Source organism: Rhinolophus sinicus, linkage group LG01, assembly GCF_036562045.2.
Source record: "Rhinolophus sinicus isolate RSC01 linkage group LG01, ASM3656204v1, whole genome shotgun sequence".
In the NCBI taxonomy this organism is placed as follows: domain Eukaryota; kingdom Metazoa; phylum Chordata; class Mammalia; order Chiroptera; family Rhinolophidae; genus Rhinolophus; species Rhinolophus sinicus.
In genome coordinates, this window is record NC_133751.1 from 72,003,060 (window position 1) to 72,017,435 (window position 14,376).

A 14,376-nucleotide genomic window follows, 5' to 3' on the forward strand; every position below is an offset into this window, starting at 1 on the left:
AATGAAAATTTGCTTAAAAAATATATTAAGAGTGCCAGTTTCATAGTTTCTACCATAGTTTCTTCATAGTTTCTTTCTTTCTTTTTGAAATTTCAGCTAATTTGGTGCATTTTCCCATCTCAAAAACCATAAGTATTGAAGGATAGGTATAGATAGATGCACTAAACCCATTACCCTGCACCAGACCTTCATTTTGCCAAGTTCCAAGTAATGGATCTGAGCACTGATCCAGAAGAGGGAATGCATTGTGAATCACTGTGCCTGAAAGGGATCTGCTGTTCTCAGAATCCTAGTGTGGTTGCTCCTCTTTGAACATTGCTCTTTCATTGACTCATCTGCATTAGCTGACTCTGTGGCAGTCATAAATAGGCCTGAGTCCTTCCGGAGGCCAGGTGGCCCTACCTACAGGGAACAGCATGAGTTCTCTGCAGAGTGGTGAGGCTGTTAGTGCCAAGTTGGGCATGTGGTTGGCTCTCAGCATAGAGGTTCAGCCCAAGAACTGGAGTTCTTCTAGGGGGCCAGGATGCTTCAGAGGCACTAGGGTGAGAGGCCAGCTCACCTGGCCTTTTCTCTGGACTGGAGTCAATGGCATGTAATGCCCAATGGGTGGTGATGTATAATCGTGTTATCTTATTGTTGTATCATTCATCATAGCCCCAGTTCTGTTTCTTAAGCTATATTATTGCTGAACCTTTTAAGTCTCCAGTTAATTAGAGCAGCTTTTCCACCACTTCTTTCTTCCTCTCATATAAACTAAATTTTTTCTATCTTCCTTGAGCTCCATCAATTGCACTCTCTCAAGTAATGTATCTCATTATTCTGGACTGTATTTGTGTCTCTCTTTTCTACATATGCATAGTTTTAAAAAGTTATTATTGATGCCAAATATTTTTGCATTTGATCACCTACCATTTTATATTTTCTTCTAATTTGTCTACATGGGCAAATCCTGTGACTTCAACAATATCACAGAGTTTTTTAGAAGAGAGATCCGAGTCTTTGTTTTATATCCCTAGTTTATATATTTCCATAGAGCAACTTGTATTGTAAACCATCTACTTGATATCATTCCATGGACACCATACAACTTGTCACACTCAAACTTGAACTTGTACTGTATTCCCTATCAGGACTGACATCTTTATTACTTCCCTACCTCTCACCCCAATCACCCATCCAAAATTTATATACCTCAAATCTATCCCCTTGTGTCTACTCCCACTGGAAATCTAACTGGTCTACCCACAAAACATCTTCGATCTCATCCAATTCCTTTTTCCATACTACAACCAAAGTGATCTTTTCAAAATCTAAGTTGGATTATGTCACTCCTACATAGCCTATTTTAAACCTGAAATGGCTTCCTTTCATTTTTTTTTTTTAATTAAAGTTTATTGGGGTGACAGTTTTTAGTAAAGTTACATAGATTTCAGGTGTACAATTCTGTCATATATGATCTATATCTTACATTATGTGTTCACCATCCAGAGTCAGTTCTCCTTTCATCACCATATATCTGACCCCATTTACCCTCTTTTAGAAGCCCCCTCCTTTGAAATTTGTTGTTATGGTAAAAATATATATAACAAAATTTGCCATTTTAACCATTTTAAGTGAAATTAAGTACATCTAAGCTGTGCAGTCTTCTATTTCCAAAGTTTTTTTTCTTTTTTTTTTTTAATCATTCCAAACAGAAACTCTAGTGGGTGGTCAATTAGCTCAGTTGGTTAGAGCATGGTGCTAATAACAGCAAGGTTGCTGGTTCGAACCCTACATGGGTCACTGTGAGCTGCACCCTCCTTAAAAACAAACAAACAAAAAACTAGCAAACAGAAACTCTGTAACCATTAAGCAATATCTCTTTGTTTCCCCCTCCCCAGTGGCTGGTAATGTCTAATCTACTTTCTTTCTCTATGAATTTGCCTATTCTAGATATTTTGTATGAGTGGAATCATACAATACTTCTCCTTTCGTGTCTGACTTCTTTCACATAGTACTCGTATAATATTTCCAAGGTTCATCCATGTTGTAGTATGTATAGAATTTCAATATTTTTTATAGCTAAATAATATTCCATTGTATAGATATTTCACATATTGTTTATGCATTCACCTATTGATGACAGGTGATTTGTTTCTACCTTTTGACTATTGTGAATAATGCTGCAATGAACATTGGTGTACAATTATCTGAGTCTCTGTTTCAAATTATTTTACCTTCTCTTTTATTTAATATTTAAAAGTGAATGTCTTTAGCTCTACACCTGAATGTGGTGGATGAAAATCAGAAGGGATATCTTGGTTGCAGAGGCACACCCTGAAGGAGTGAGGGAGCCTAGCCCTATACAGGGCTTCCCAGCTTGGAGTACCAGTTCCAGGAAGAGGCAACCCACAACATCTAGCTGTGAAAATCAGTGGGGCTTCTGATTGGGTGAGACAGAAGGCTGTGGGAAACCCAGATGTCTACTTAAAGCACCCTCACACAGATTCACTCACTCTCAGGCACTCACCTTGGGTTCCAGTGGAGGGATGGTGACTTGGAAGGCATCAGAGACACACAGGTTGAGACTGAGATGTATAGCTACATGGTGAGGATTGGAAGAACAGTCACCATCTTCCCTGTGTAGAAACCTCCTCCCATGAAGCTTGCAGGAAAAATCCATCTTTCCTGTGTTGATATATCCCCATACAGCCAAATCTGAAACTATTGACCTGGTGAACTCTGCTCACTCTGTCCTGGTGACTCCTTGGGACTCTGCCCCTTCCAACTCCTGCAACACTGGAGGCACTTTTTTGGCCAGCAGCCAGTCCCTCTTGCACTGCACTTTTTCTTGGACAACTCTTGGGAGTCCACAGGCCCCAGGCAGGTGATGGCTGGCCTCACTATGCTCTGAGACTTTCATTGAGTAGCTCCAGGCTCAGCACTGGCCCCAAATCAGAATCTACATTAACCTGGTGAACACCATTCATTCCACCCTGTTGACTCCTTGAAATCCAGCCTCACCCAACTTGTGTACCACATGAGGCTCTATCAGTGGCTCTCTTCCCCTTCCTTTCCTTTTCCTTTAAAATAGAAGGAAGGAAGGAAGGAAGGAAGGAAGGAAGGAAGGAAGGAAGGAAGGAAAAAAGAAAACTAAAGGCAAATATCTCTGATAAATATAGATGTAAAGTTCTTCAATAAATTATTAGCAAATTAATCCAACATTACATGAAAAAGATCACACTCCATGGCCAACTATGATTTATCCCTGGGATGCGAGGATGATTTAACATACATAAATCAATTAATGTAATACATTACCTTATCAGAATAAAGAATAAAAGTGACATAATTGTTTTAGTCTTTAGATGCAGAAAAAAGTATTTGGCAAAATTAAATACCCTTTCATGATAAAAACCCTCAATAAACTAGGAATAGAAGGAAAGTACCACAACATTAAAAAAGCCACATGTGAAAACTCACAGCTTAAAATCACACTCAACAGTAAAAATCTGAAAGCTTTTTATCTAAGATCAACAACAAGGTAAGGATGCCCACTCTTGCCATTTCTGTTCAACAAAGTACTAGAATTCCTAAACAGAGCAATTAGGAAAGAAAAAGAAATACAAAGCATCCAAATCAGAAAGGAAGAAGTATAATTTTCCCTTGTTGCAGATGACATGATCTGATATATAGAAAACACTAAATACTCCACTGTTAGAACAAATAAACAAATTCAGTAAAGATACAGCATACATAATGAACATACAAAAATTCATTGTTTCTATATATTAACAAACCTAAATATGAAATTAGGAAAATAATCCCATTTATAATAGCACAAAAAGAATAAAATACTTCTTTAGAATAAACTAAAAAGTGTAAGTGTTATACACTGAAAACAACAAAATATTGATGAAAGAAATCAAAGAAGATACAAACAAATAGACAGATACCAATATTCATAGATTAGATGATTTAATATGACTAAAATGACTTTTAAAGGGCTTTCTATGGTTGTTTTGTCGAGAGAGGGAGAGAGTGGGAATCAAGGAGCCCAGTTAGGACACTGTATTAACAATCCTCATGGCACATCACAATTTTATAACAGTGTAAGTGATGGGAAATTTTTAGATTCTGGATATATTTTGAGTGTAAATTTAACAGAATTTGCTGATAGATTGGATATGTAGTGTGTGAGAAACAGGAGTCAAGAGTGACTGAACAGAAACAGAAAACAAAAACAAAAACAAAAAACTACCAAACTGTTTTCCAAAGTGGCTGTATTATTTTGCATGTGCACCAGCAATGTATGAATGATTCACTTTTTCTTCATCTTTATCAGTATTTGGTGTTGTCACTTTTTAATTATAGCCATTCTGATAGGTGCATAGTGATGTCTCACTGTAATTTTTTTTTATTGTATTTCCCTTTAAAAAAAAAATCAAAAGCCCATGCAACAACAAAAAGGGATGACTGAAATGGATTTAGACAGTGGTGGTAGTTGCATAACCTTGTGGATATACCAAGAACCACTGAAATGTACACTAAAAAAGAGTGAATTTTATGGTATATGAATTATAGATCAACTAAAAAATCATGATCACTGAACTGTTTTGGTCTTGAGCAACTAGAAGAGTCTATTGGCAATTACCAAGATAGGGAAGATGGGCAAAGGAGCAGGTTTTTGTGTAGTGGAGGCAGAGAACAGGAATTGTAGATATACTAAGTTTGAGATGCCTACTAGACATCCACGTGGGAATGTTTACTATATATTTGGATATATGAATCTGAAATGCCAGGGTAAGTTGAAGATAGAAATTGGACACTGTCAGAATGTAGAAGGCATTTAAAGCCACGAGACAGGATCAAGTCACCTAGGGAAATAATGTAAATAGAAAATGAAGGAGTTAGCCCAAGGGCACCCCAAAATTTAGAGTTCAGAGAGATGTGAAAAATCAGCAAGAGACTGAAAAAGAGGAGTTGGTGAGAGAGGAAGAGAACTTGATGTCTCAAATACCAAATAAAGAAAATGTTTCATGAAGCAGAAGTGATAATTCTATCGAATGCTGCTGATGGGTCAGGTAAGATAAGAATTGAGATTGATCGTCAGACTTCCAAATTGACAATCATGACAAGAACAATGATGTTACTGGGGAGCAAAAACCCACTGGAGGTTTCATGGGTGAATGAGAGGAAAGGAATGGGGATTAATGGGAGCAGAGACATGGGGGAGGGAGGGGGACAGAAATATGGAATTAAAAGACTTTTTTTCTTTTCCTTTGAAGTGGGAGAAATAGAGCAGATTTATAGGCTGATGGGAAGAATGAGAGAGAGAGAGGGAGGGAGGGAGGGAGGGAGGGAGGGAGGGAGGGAGGGAGGGAGGGAGAAATTGATGATGCGGGAGAGAGAAGAAAGAATGGCTGTAGTGTTATTCTTGAATACAGATGATGAGGTCCAGTGACATGTGGAGATTGTCCTTAGAGAGGAGTGCAGACAGTTTATACTTTGTGTAACAGGAGGAATGTGAGTTTATAGGGGCAAGAGTATAAGTAGGCTGGTAGATGTGGTTAGGAATTCTGTACTTTTCTTTGCATCAATTCTATTTTCTGAGAGAACTACAAACCAAAGCCAGTGGCCAAAAGGGAGAATGAGGGAGGAGAAACTGGAGGTTTGCCCAAAAGAAGGGTATTAAATGCCTGTCTAGAAGAGTGAGAGAAGGAAGGAATTAGGAAAATGTAGTTGACTTTCTAGGCAGTGACAAGAGCTCATGTGAGAGATTACAGGTTACACATTTAAAGTGAGATCTGCCAGCACAGTTGTGCGTGTGTGTGTGTGTGTGTGTGTGTGTGTGTGTGTCTTTCCCAACTACAAAACAAGTACAGGTGCGGAGTAAGCAGAAAGTTAGTTAATCAGTATTAGAGTTTTTTTTCAGATGAGTACACCGGGAATGCATGTGAGGAATAACAAAAAAGTGTTACAATGATGGACCATGACTTCTAAGCCCAGTAAAGAGGGCTTTACTGTGGAGTAAAGTTGTTAGTGTGTTACTGTGTGTTATTTGTTCTAACAGTGGAGTATTTAGTGTTTTCTATATATCAGATCATGTCATCTGCAATATAAGAAAGGATCTGAGCAGAGGGAAGGACAGTGGATAATTGTGGGCATATCGACTCTACTTCATTCTTAGGCATCTAAATCTAGCAGCAGCACAAAATATCCTAGTAAACTCTCAAGGATCATTGAAATATTCTTCACATGAACTCAAGTGATGATATTCAAAGTGAATAGAAATTTTTTCCTTATAGAAAACAATTGAATGTGTACAATGGCTCAGAGGCAAGAAAAGAGCAGTAGTTTCCTCATGACTAAGTGTGTTAATGCTTTAAAATATTCCAACAGTCAACAAATTTCCATACTCATTTCACAGATAACACAATATAAGAAGGTCATCTATAGAATTAATGACTTGCTGTCAGAAAAACATGGGCATTAAAAAAAACCTATCTCTATATGCATTCTATCTATCTATCTATCTATCTATCTATCTATCTATCTATCTATCTATCTATCTATCTATCTATCTACCTATCTATCTATCCATCTATCCCCTCTGATAATCTCATATTCTGTCCCATAAACAGAAGAAATTAAAAAGATTGAGGAGCAGTCACTGGAAATATCCTTGTGTCAGAATATTTCAAGAAACCAGCTTACATAGAATGCAGAAGAGTTCTGTGGTCTAAATCTTGATTGTAATAAAAATGTTTCGTACACTGTAGGCATAAAACATGTATTTGTTGAATGAATTGAGTGAATAACTAAGTGATGATGATTAGCCATCTCTCCAACATGACATTTGTATGTCATAAACTCTTTCCTTGGTTCAATTTCTGCTTGGTAATTCGAGATGGTAGAACAGCTGTTCAGAATGAAGAAGACACTGGTTGTTCAGGTACCACGATTCTCCAGCCAAGCAATATTTGCAGTTCACTAGACTGATGATCTTCTTTCACACCCTGTGCCTTTGCAAAAACAATTCTCTCAGTCTGAAAATTGCTTGTTGCCAACCTCTCATTGTCATCCTCATGACCTCTCACCCCGCTCCAGCTTATCTACCTGTAAATTCCTTCTTTCTTTCCAGCAGCCATGTAAGCATAACCTCCTTTGGGAAGCCTTTTTCAACTTTGCCTTAGTCTGTTTTGGCCCCAATTTTTGCACCTCTCCAGATTTACTGAGACTCTCATCTACTTTTCAGGCCTCAGTCCTTTGCTTGATGTAGAGCCCCTCTTCTACCATCACCACAACTTCTAAACCTACCATCTTTCTCCACCTTGTCCAAGTGAGAGCTGGGCTCTGGCATGCCTCCATCATACCCAAGGCAAAGGCCCTGGTGCCTGGCCTGACTCACTGTCCCCTCTGAGTTACAGCTCTCCTGAGCTCTCCCAGAATCAGATGAAGCACCGTGCATGGGGTCTGGATTCTGTTAACCCAGGCTTGGGGCCAGGTCATATAATCCAGAAATTGCAAGGGAGAGGATTCTTTTTATAATATGAACTTTGACCAATGAGAGATAGGAAGATTCCTATTATCTTCCTCCTGGTGTCCCAACCCCATTCAGACTGTTCGATAGCACAGAGTTATCCATACAGCTGTCTAGAGATTTTTAGTGTGACCGACGTATCAGCTGTTTTATTATGAATGCATCACTTTTGTTTTCCCTTTTCTCTCCTTCTTGATGTTGTAAAGTGTTAACACAGGAGCTTTGGCCTACGTTCTGATTTCTACAACAGGGTCTGTCCTCCAAAATCTCATAGTAAACAAGGCATATCCTAACATTTAATAACCTGTGTTGTGATTGTTGGTTTGGTCCTTTTAGAGAAATTCTTAAGGGTGAGACTTTGTTTCCCTAAATAGTCTCATTACCCAGCACGATATTTGGAATATGGTAAGTGATTTAAGAAACTATTCGTTAATTAATGGCTTTAATATCAAACTATTTTATAACACATTTAAAACAAGTAATTTCCTTAGACACTTTTGTTTTAGACCCTCACTATATGGAGGAACAAACGTGAGGCTAAGAGAAATCAAGGGACTTTTCCAAGGTCATGCAGCTATTGAGTCACGTGACTAGAACCAGCATATTGGTTTCCTGATCATACAGCACTATTCTCTTATTTGAAATTGATTACTTCCATTTATGTGAGAGGGAAACAACACCAGAACCAATCTGACAAACCTGTGTTTTCCAGGCCACTTTAAGCCTCTGCGTTAAAATATAAAATTGGTTACCACTAGCAATAGGAAACAGTATTTCTTGGCTTCTGTCCCCATGCGCCTATAAAATTCCTGCTGCCTTTTTGTTGTTGTTGTTCTGGATGTCACCTGATGGTGTCTTACATGTGTTTGCAAACACAGTCCCACCAGCTCCCACGTGGCACCTGTCATTTCATTCTTTTTCTTCTTCAATTTCTAGCGTGATGTCCACAGTGAGGACTTCCTAGGTGCACATCTACGGGCTTGGCGTATCTGCTGAGCTTCAGGTGGCTCCTCCGGTCGCTGCATATCCCACCAGCACTGACCCCAATGCCTGCCGAGAGCCCTGTTTTCTTCCTCAGGATACCTGTATACGGGTCAGATCATTGCTCAGGAGTATGGAGTCCATGCTCCCATAGTAACTTGATTTGAGAAAAGTCTCTGGCACCTCAACTCTAGCACCATTTTCTGGATCTTGGAGAACAGAGTGGTGCTGCCCGGGGCTACTGGAGTGAAGCACAATGATCTATTTATTCATTCTTAATCAGAGCTCCAGTCTCAGATATGAATCTCCAGGATTGGTTCCAGGCAACTGGACAGTCTGACCAAGAGTCATAATTGTGAAATAAGGAGGAGGTAAGGTGGCAGGAAGGCGTACAAAGCTTCCAGCCCCACCACACCGCACTCCCCTGAATACCCAATGTCCTAGTACATGGCTTGTTTTTGTTTAACCAATGAACTAAGAATGATTTTTAAAATACTTTTAAAAGGCTGTAAACACAAAAAAACAGAGAACAGTATGCTACAGGCTTTGTGACACACAAAGCCTAAAATATTTATTATCTGTCCCTTCACAGAAAGAGTTTGTGTACTCTTGTCATAGAAGGAAAACAAAATGCAACAATTAGAAATGGGAAATACAGCAATGCACAGTATAAACTACGTAATTATAAACTATAAATCAGTTTCATTTGTTCTACAACTATATTAAAATCTTGCATTTTTCATCGTGATGGAAACGAAAAACATAGAAAAGTGAGTTACATCTGATGATGATCTGCCAATGCCACAGCTGACGATGGTTCTGCCTCCAGACATTGTGACCTCGTGCTGCCTCTGGTCTTAGTGCCTGACCGGCACTGGAGAGAGACTCCATCCTCTCACATTCTGTCCCATTATCCCATTATTCTTGAACCAAAAGGGAGCATTTTATGTAGGTCTTACCTTAGGCTGAGGGCCCCTTCTTCCCAGAATAGAGGTTCTTAGGCTTGTCCGTAGATAGAATTTTGGGGATCTTGCAGCACAGGCTCTTCAGCTCTGCTAAGTGAGGAATGAATACGAAGACAAACACAGTTAAGACTCAAACTGAGGCCCCTCTCTATGTTTTTTTTTTAATTATTATTAAAGTTTATTGGGGAGACAAGGGTTAGTCAAGTTACATAGGTTTCAAGTGTACAATTCTATAATACATCATCTATATATCACATTGTGTGTTCACCACCCAGAGTCAGTTCTCCTTCTATCACTATATATTTGACCCCCTTTACCCACATCTACCACCCCCCTTCCTTACCTGCTGGTAGCCACTAAACTATTGTCTATGTCTATGAGTTTTTGTTTCTTTGTTTGTTTGTTTTGTTCCTTTGTTGCTTTCAGTTTTATATCCCACATATCAGTGCCATTTATGACAACATGGATGGATCTTGAGATGATTATGCTAAGTGAAATAAGTCAGACAGAAAAAGTTGAGAACCATATGATTTCACTGAAATGTGGGATATAAAACTGAAAGCAACAAAGGTACAAGACAAATAAATAAAGAAACAAACACTGAGCCCCTTCTCTATTTGGTTTTGAGTAGACCAAAAGTATAACATTTTCTTCCTCTTTGCTGCAAATTTCCTTCCAGCCCTGACCTAAATGTAAAATGTAATAACAATTTCTTGGAAATATGACATGATTTCATTTCATTTATATATTCTTTCCTTTGAAATTTAAATTCTGGTGCCCTTTTCATCTGGTTGTTTGCTAGCTCATCATTGGTAGATAAAGGTTCCATTTGCCAATAAATATTCTAGGGTGCCAGAAACACATGAAAAATAAAAACTTTGCCATGTGTTACTGGTTTATTTATTCATTTGAGCTTATCACTATGTTGGGTCTCTTCCTCCAAACTATGCAGTCAGGCAGCTTCCCCCCCCCCCCCCCACTGTCAGGGAAGAAGAGAAATTTACTTTCTCAAGTGCAGGACAAGATCATAGTCAGTGGGAACAGGGGGAAGGTCATATGGAAATTGGTGAATAGAGAAAACTACTCTGTATTGAATGGTGCATCTCTTCAGCTCCTCTTTCCCTCTTGCATCCAAGAATCCTATCAACTATGTTTATGTCTACACCTACCTCCCCAGTTAGGACGTTGTGGAATCTGACACACAGCGTCTGTCTGGATAGGGACAACTGGGGATCTCTTAGTGAAATGGTCATGGTGCTGCCCTACCACTTACAGTGAGTAAACCAGCTTGTTCCAGAAACAGCTTTCAATATGCTTCTTGTATCTCACTCTTGTGCGTGCATGGACAGTCAAGGATCATCAGAAACCAGAAATCAGTTTTGAATAGTAATTTTGCATTATAAAAATAGATTCTGGATTATTTGATGTTTTGAATTATCCATGCCTTTGTCCTCTTTCCTTTGTCTAAGATTTTACCTGTGGTTCTTCAATGAACAAGGACCTATGTAAATCTTCACCACATTCCCTAATGTTAAAGTGTCTACATTTAGTTGGCTAAAAAGATCTCACAAGCATTCTCTCCAGAGAGCAACTGGAACTTAAATGTGGAAGAAAAATAAATTGCTTTCACTTCAGGTCTGTAGCAGTGATCTGCCATCATCACATTGCCATCAGCTGGGGACCACCTGTAACAATGCAAGGCCTCCAGTTGTACTGAAAGGGGAGACAATTGCATTTGGTTCAGACACTTGCTGACTGGGATCTAGGTCAGAGTATTCTGTGATCTGTCATTTTGAGTATGCATGCATGTGTGCACGTGTGTGTGTGTACCTATATACTTATGTATGCACACATACGTGTGCTCCACTGCAAACCAGGGAGTGCTTGTGAAGCTTTTTGAAACGAAATGCACCAGGCTGCTGGTGCACCTTGGCGTTCCTCTCTGAGAAACTAGGAATTTGGCAAAACAGCCCGGAGGAGATGCCCTGTCTGCTGAACTCAGAGCCATCCAGGTGATCATCCAGGAGAAGCTTACCAGTTTTGTCATCAGTGAACATCTTAGTTGATGAATTAAAGCCTGAATACAATCTTTAGAGAGCATCTGTAGCTTTACTATAGGAAAAGAGAGAGAGAGAGGGAGAGAGACAGAGAGAGAGAGAGAGGGAGGGAGGGGGGAGAGAGAGAGAGAGGGAGAGAGAGAGAGAGAGAGAAATGCTTGGAGAAGGACTTTCTTATCAGGAACTTTGGCTTTCCCATTAATCTTCCTTTGTTCCCATAATGTCCCTGTATACTGTTATCTTTAAGAGTGTAAGCTGGAGGTATTCTTGCAGGATGATTGAATTGTTCAAATTTCCCTCTCTTAGCCTCCTATGGAAGGTACAAAGACAAATGTACCTGCTGCCAAGAAAGACAAAAACGCTTCTGAGTTTCTTAGGAAGTGCATTAACCATGTCTTTTACTTTCTGTATTCTGATTCTTTGACATTTGGGACCTTGCTGACTCTGTGGAACTGCCTCATTCAGGGCTAGCCAATTCCTAGGCATAATAAACAATTCACCTGTGAGGATGCCTTTCAAATGCAAACCAACTAATACAGAGCCTATATCCCCAATTACCTACTTTGTCAGCTTCTCACAAACTGGGCTATCATCCATCAGCTCTAATCACCCCTGAGCTAGGTACCAGACAAGTAGGTACAGCTCCTATGCCCTAGAGACCATTGAAATTATTCAACCAATCCAATTGTAATCTTGCTTACTTTGCTCCTCTCATTCCTGTCCATGGAAACCAGAATAAAGACTCTTGTCCACATCCTACTGCATCCCCTCCCTCTGGTGCTTCTCCACGTGGCCCTCATGATGTGGCATGCCTCTGACTCTTGGGAACTAGCAGTAACAAACTGTCATTTTAAGGCAGTTGGGCAGTTGTCTCCTGATCTGTTGGCCTTGCCATACCTAAATAATAATGAAACTAATTAAAACAGGGAAACCATGCTATACGGAGTAGCAAATCACAAGAGGACATATCTTGAGGTGTGCGTTCTTCCATGAAACTTTCCAAGTCCAAACCACAGATGTGTAGGAGATAGGATCTTTAAAGAGGTAACCAAAGTAAATATGGGACTCTAATCCAATAGAACTGGTGTTCTATCAAAAGAGACACAGAGGAAGAGACACTGGAAATCTCTTTCTCTATGAGAGCATTGAGAGGAGGCCATCTGAGGACAAAGCAAGAAGGTGGTTGTCTACAAGTCAGGAAGAGCGGTCTCAGCAGAAACCAACCTTGACAACACCTCAGTCTTAGAGTTCTCAGCCCCCAGAACTGCAGGAAAATAAATTTCTTTTGCTTAAGCCACCTAGTCTGTGGTAATCTGTTATTGCAGCCCCATCAGAATAATACCGATAATGAAAGATGGATCAAAAAATTAAATGTAGTGCTTACTTCAGCAGCACATATACTAAAATTGGAACAATACAGAGAAGATTAACATGGCTCCCAAAGGATGACATGGAAATTCATGAAGTGTTCCATATATTTTTTAAAAAGATTAAATGTAGAAAAAAAATCTGTGTGTGACTTGGGAATTGGACTAAGATCATTGGAGAAACTCTCTATTTAGGGGAGAATTAGTAGGTCAAGGGATGATAAATGGAAGTTTGGTATTGCAAGTATATGAATCTGTTCAAGGATGACACAAAAGAGAACAGTGAGGACTCTGGTCAAACTAGAGAGCTCATGTCTTTTTTAAAGGCATTTTAATTCTAGTTTTCTAAAGCCCCCATACAGGCTAAACAAAACACAGTAAGGCACTGCTCACTCTAGTGAAAGTCTTTAGAAGTATAGGTGAGTCAGATTGTACCCTGAATCACCTGGAGGTGGAGTTTACTGGGTGAATGGAATCTACCCAAGCAGAGAGATAAGAAAAGAGTTTCCAGAGTGGAAAAATATATGGAATAGGCTATAGACAGAATTGACTGCTAGGGTTGTTATGCAACACAGGTACATTAATTTTTTTTCCCCATTCTTTTTAAGGTAGATCAATTTTGTTGGAGTAGAGGCATAAAATAAAAAGACTAGAAATAAGGGTAGAAAAGTTCAGAGTAAGTTTGGTGATGAATTCTGGACTAATAAATTTAGATATCACGTGATTCATTTGAGCAAGGTAAAGTTATCACTAAAATAACGTTCAAAATGATCATAAGTATTGATTAGGATGCTGTGGGGGCAGAGCCCCAGAAAGTAGTTTACAGGCTCTCGGCCTCACGTGGAGGAGTGCTGGCTCGGGTAGTAGATGGCCGTCAGCTGTGGCTGATTGGCCGTCAGCTGTAGCCAGTTAGCCAATTAGCCGCTAATATAACTGCTGCGGCTACGGAGGAGAGTGGAGGAGAGTGCAAGAGAGTTGTCGGTGGGTTGCAGACAAAACGGACAGCAGGTCGCACGTCCAGTGAACCCAGCCTCCAGTGAGACCGTAGTGGTATGACTCCCCTACCTATGGCTCCGGGGGTGTTCCTTTTTGGCCTCACCATATCCTGCATTATGTGGGGAGCGGGACCAGAGACCCTGCAGGCCTCCCCGCACGACAGATGCTTTGGAGGAAGAAGAAATTCGAATGAGTTTCTGTGACTTCACACACTTAAATATAGCCTGGTTTCCTACTTAATCTGAGATGCTATACTGCAAGTAAGCAAATCACCTGGGGATCTTGTTAAAATATAGAAACCATAATGATAAAATACCTTTCACCTGTCACAATGGCCACTGTCAAAAGTTGGCAACGAACAAGTTTTGGAGAGGATGTAGAGAAAAGGGAATCCTTGTACACTGTTGATGGGATCGTAAATTGGTGCAGCCACTATGGAAAACAGTATGGAGGTTCCCCCCAAAATTAAAACTATAACTATAATATGA

At 39.7% G+C, this 14,376-nt stretch overlaps 1 non-coding gene across 1 annotated transcript; it reads left to right on the forward strand.

Annotated features, from left to right (window-relative positions):
• Positions 1–12,901: 12,901 nt before the first annotated feature.
• LOC141568195 (U6 spliceosomal RNA) lies at positions 12,902–13,005 on the forward strand. Its single transcript, XR_012491241.1, has one exon. It is a non-coding gene; the product is annotated as a U6 spliceosomal RNA (small nuclear RNA).
• Positions 13,006–14,376: the final 1,371 nt, after the last annotated feature.